The following is a 5,627-nucleotide window of genomic DNA, read 5'->3' as shown; positions in this document are numbered from 1 at the left end:
CAAAGAGCACTGGCTGTGTTGTCTTCCAAAAAAAGTATCGGTAGCGTATACGACTGCCTTCCAAGGGTTGGGTTAAGGTTAGCAAAGCGGCCAGTCTCTTTATTGCATGTAGCGAATGCTAGCATACGCACTGACCAATTTGAGTGATTAGTTACTTCTATTATCATAATGATTCTCCCTATTGAAGTGTCGTAGGCTGTGTGAGAGGGAATAGATATAATGTAAATTTTTCTGTCGGTAACACCGAAGGCCATAGAGTAAGAGGTCTGAAATGTCTAGATGTGGTATTGACAAAGGTTTAGAAAAACTCCAAACCATCAAAATAGGGAGCGACACCAAGCAGACAGAAAAGGATCCTAACTTGACACGGAAAAAAGAAAAGCACATGCGCTATTAGAAAAAAGTAGTGTTAATTGGGATAGTAATAGTCATAAAATTGAACAAATTGCAGCGGAGTGAAACAACGGTAATGATGGCTCAAAAGAAATGTATTTTGTATAGAAACACTATAGTGCATTTGAAGACGACGTTACGGGAACTTTGCAGTTGAAATCGAACTCCGGTTCCACACAAATTGAGCAAACACGCTTGGTTCGTCCTGTAAGTATTTTGACGAATTTTGGTGAGTCTACGTTGGATGCGTTACAACACTTTCAGGAGGTGAATATGCGATTACTGGCATAACTTTTTCTAACGAGTTAATGAAGTAATGGCAAAGCAGAGTTAGTACTCACTGCGCTGTTGCACTGTTTATTAGGTATTGTTTATGTATATGAATAATAGCCTATCTCTTCAGTGCCTGCTTTGGCACTGTTCAAAGTAGCAAGAAGGCGACCGGCGTTAATTTTTGCAATACTCGGTTTGAGATAACTTCACAAAAGCCAGAGGACCAGAAGTGTTCTTCGCCTGCTGGAAAGATTGGCACAATTGCACTTCTGCGGCGAGGGCGTTTCTTGGCATCCCACAATCTTATGGCAACCCAATGACGCCACGGGTAGTACAGTTTGTGATATGCATGCATATCTGCCACGGCTCCCGCTCTGCTGAAAATCTGGCGTCGTGGGCCTTGTCGCTAGGGGAGGCGCTGTGAGCGGAAAACCACGTATACCCATTGTCAACTAGATCCCGTTGGTTTGTGACGTCATCGCAACCTGCTCATCGTGACACTTGAAAAACACCTGTTAACCAGAGAATCAAAAACGGCGAGCGGCTTTTTCTGCGAACGTGTGCTCGAGTACTAGCAGGAGGGCAAGTGGCAACCTCGGGTTGTTGGGAACCTGCCAGAAGGACCAGAAGTACAATTTTTTTTTTTACAGAATGCGGGCTGGATGCCTAGCGCACTAAAACAGAGGCGAAGCGCATTCAAACCCACGCACTCCCTCCCCTCCTCCCCTTCTAACCTCGCTTTTTCCAAAATCGTGCTTGGTCGAAATTATTCCAGAGCCCTCCTCTACGGCACCTTTCTCTTTATTTTTTCAATCCTACCCCTCACAGTGCGGTTGAGGTCTCCACGAAGTAGTTAGACAGTTTATGCGCCATTAATTTTTCTGAAAAATTACGGATGTAAGTGAACATCAAGATCACCAGGTGGTAGAAGCCGGTGCGCAATTGTGTAGTATCTATAATATGAAGTAGGAGCTGCCATGCTTTCTGTGTACAGAGGGTGCCAGCCTTCCAATTACATATCTGATGCCATTCGGAACGGCAGAGCTCTTCAGCATGTTTTGAAATCTGACAATAATGCTACCGGCTTTCTTAAAATGTATGACTGTGCTTGTGATGCTTCCCTCCTTCTAGAAGGCTATGCTGGGCCTCTAAGAGATGGGCTAATCATGAATCTATGCCGTGGGAATGGGGGGGGGGGGCGAGTGTCGGAGTGCCGTGCTAATGTGTAGAGTATGGGTCGTGATATGGCGCACGAGTCATTTCACCACTGGTCGATATACACTGTGTCTTAGGTATGCCTGGAAGATCTGATGTGTCTGGAAGTGTGGAAGATCCCCGTGGGCGTATCTCTGGAAACTAAAGATGATGACGGAAGTTATCTTGCACTTCATGAGGCGGGTCTCCGGGAGATACTATGGGCTGAAGCAGCACGACCTATTTAGTCTAAGCCATGCCTTTCTACTCTGTCGTTTCCTATCATCATCACCATCATAACCAACCTCACTACGCCCACTGCAGGGCAAATACCTCTCCAATGTCTTTCCCATTTGCCCTACCCTTTGGCAGCTGTGGCCACCATATGCCCACAAACTTATCTCATCCGCCCACCTAACTCTCTGCCATCCCATTGTAAGCGTGCTTTCTCTTAGAATACACACCGTCACCTTCAAGGACTAGCGGTTACCTTTTTTTCGCAATTACATACCCTGCCCAAATGCGCTTCTTCCTCTTTATTTCGACTAGGATGTCATTAACCCGCGTTTCTTTCCTCACCCACTTCACCCGGTTCCGGTCAATTATACTTACACCTATCGTTTTTCTTTCCATAGCTCTCTGCGTTGTCGGTAATTTAAGCTGAACCCTTTTCTTTAGGCAACACGTTTCTGTCCCGTAGGTGAGTAGCGTTAATATACAAGTGTTATATACTTTTCTCTTGATTGATATTGGTAAAGTGCCAATAATGATCTGAGAGAGGCGCCCATACGCAATCGACCGTATTCTTATCTTCTTGTTATATCGCTCTCATCATCCGGATCAACGGGCACTACGTGCCCTAAGCAGCCGCGTTCCCTTACCACTTCCAGCATCTCGCTACCAACTGTGAACTGCTGTTCCCTTGCTAGACGTTTAAACATTACTTTTGTTTTTTTTGCCTATAAATTTTTAGATACACAGTACTGCTCAGCCGCAACTGGGATTCGAACCCGCGGCGGCGCGAGCAAATCAATTTCGCTGGCCTGTGCACGAGAGCACTATGCTGCTGCCGCAGGCAGCGATGGCGTAGAGGTAGAACATTCGCCTCGCGTGCAAGAGGACCGGGGCTCAAATCCTGGTGCCGCGCAATTCTCCACCGGGTTTAAAAAAAAAAATCCGCGTGTCGATGGAATTGCATAACCAGGCCTGGAATGCGGCCTTATCTCGGTGACCAGAACCGACAACGCACTCTCTCACCAGAGCAGGATTTGGCCACCCTGGTGTAGTACTTCGCCACAACCTTCTATGATCAAACCAATTAACCCTCGGCCCTCAGTCCCAAGCGGCTGCAGAGCAACTGACCACGGCGGCGGTCAGACCTGTGACGCAGCAGAGGGTGCTAAGAATCTCTGGCTCCGGACAGGCCGCCATTGCAATCTGAACCTGGCAACGTTTAACGATAGAACTTTAGCTAGTGAGGCTAGCCTAGCAGTGCTGTTCGAGGAACTAGCGGGAATTAAATGGGATGTGATAGGGCTTAGCGAAGTTAGGAGGACAGGTGAGGCGTATACAGTACTAAAGGACGGACACATACTGTGCTATCGCGGGTTAGAGGATAGACGAGAACTAGGTGAGGGTTTCCTCATTAATAAGGATATAGCTGGCAACGTAGAGGAGTTCTACAGTATTAACGAGAGGGTAGCAGCTATAGTAATTAGGCTGAATAGGAGGTACAAGCTGAAAGTGGTGCAGGCCTACGCACCCACATTGAGCCATGATGACCAGACCGTTGAAGGCTTCTATGAGGACGTAGAATCAGCAATGAATAGAGTACAATCGCAGTACACTGTACTGATGGGCGACTTCAATGCGAAGGTGGGCAAGAAGCAGGCTGACGACCACGCGGTAGGTGACTATGGGATAGGCTCTAGAAATATCAGGGGAGAGTTATTAGTCGAATTCGCGGATAGAAATGATTTACGGATCATGAATACCTTCTTCCGCAAACGAGAAAACAGGAAGTTGACCTGGAAGAGCCCCAATGGTGAGATTAAAAATGAAATCGACTTCATACTATGCGCTAAACCTGGCATCATTCAGGATGTGGCCGTCCTCGGAAGGGTGCGTTGCAGCGACCATAGAATGATAAGGTCTAGAATTAGCTTAGACTTGAAGAGGGAAGGCAAGAAACTAGCGAAGAAGAAGACCATTAACGAGTTAGCGTAAGAGGGAAAGCACAGGAGTTTAGGATAGCGCTGCAAAACAGATACTCGGCTTTAACTGAGGAAGATGATCTTGATGTTCATTCAATGCACGATAACCTGACATCAATAATTACGGAGTGCGCAGTAGAAGTAGGCGGTAGGACAGTTCGAAAAGATACCGGGAAGCTATCTCAGGTGACGAAAGATCTGATTAAGAAGCGCCAAAACATGAAGGCATCTAACACTACCGATAGAATAGAACTAACGGAGCTATCAAAGTTAATAAATAAGCGCAAGGTAGCCGACATAAGGAAGTTTAATATGGAGAGAATCGAGCATGCTATAAAGAACGGAGGTAGCCTAAAAACACTGAAGAGGAAACTAGGCATAGGTAAAAACCAGATGTATGCATTAAGAGACAAGCAGGGCAATGTCATTAGCAATATGGATAAGATAGTTAACGTAGCCGAAGAGTTCTACACAGACCTGTACAGTAGCCAATGTAATCAGAGCGCTAATGAGAAAGACAGCAGTGCACAGCAATGCGTCATCCCGCCAGTAACGAAAGATGAAGTAAAGAAAGCCTTAGAAGCAAGGAAAAGGGGAAAAGCAGCTGGGAAGGATCAGGTAACAACAGATCTGTTGAAGGATGGAGGGGACATCGTGCTAGAAAAACTAGCCACCCTGTATACGCAATGCCTTATGACCTCGACTGTACCAGATGCTTGGAAGAATGCAAACATTATCTTAATTCATAAGAAGGGAGACGCCAAGGACTTGAAAAATTACAGGCCGATCAGCTTACTATCCGTTGCCTACAAAGTATTTACTAAGGTAATCGCTAATAGAGTCAGGGCAACGTTAGACTTTAATCAACCAAATGATCAGGCAGGCTTTCGTAAAGGATATTCCACAATAGATCATATTCACACTATCAATCAGGTGATAGAGAAATGCGCAGAATATAACCAACCTCTATATATAGCTTTCATTGATTACGAGAAAGCATTCGACTCAGTGGAAACCTCAGCAGTCATACAGGCATTGCGTAATCAGGGGGTAGAAGAGCCTTATGTCAAAATACTGGAAGATATATATAGCAACTGCACAGCTACTATAGTCCTCCATAAAGTCAGCAATAAAATTCCAATAAGGAAGGGCGTCAGGCAAGGAGACACGATCTCGCCAATGCTGTTCACCGCATGTTTGCAGGAGGTATTTCGAGGCCTGAATTGGAAACAGTTGGGAATAAGAATAAATGGAGAATACATAAATAATCTGAGATTTGCTGATGACATTGCCTTGCTGAGTCACTCAGGAGGTGAACTGCAAATCATGATCAACGAGTTAGGCAGGCAGAGCAGATCAATGGGTCTAAAAATTAACATGCAGAAAACCAAGGTAATGTTCAACAGCCTAGCAAGGGAACAACAGTTCACAATTGGCAGCGAGAGCCTAGAAATTGTGCCGGAATACGTCTACTTAGGGCAGGTAGTGAAAGCTGATCCGGATCATGAGAGGGAGATAACTAGAAGGATAAGAATGGGGTGGAGCGCATATGGC

The sequence above is a fragment of the Amblyomma americanum genome, chromosome 9 (genome assembly GCF_052857255.1).
Source record: "Amblyomma americanum isolate KBUSLIRL-KWMA chromosome 9, ASM5285725v1, whole genome shotgun sequence".
Taxonomy (NCBI): domain Eukaryota; kingdom Metazoa; phylum Arthropoda; class Arachnida; order Ixodida; family Ixodidae; genus Amblyomma; species Amblyomma americanum.
This window is presented reverse-complemented; position numbering follows the sequence as displayed.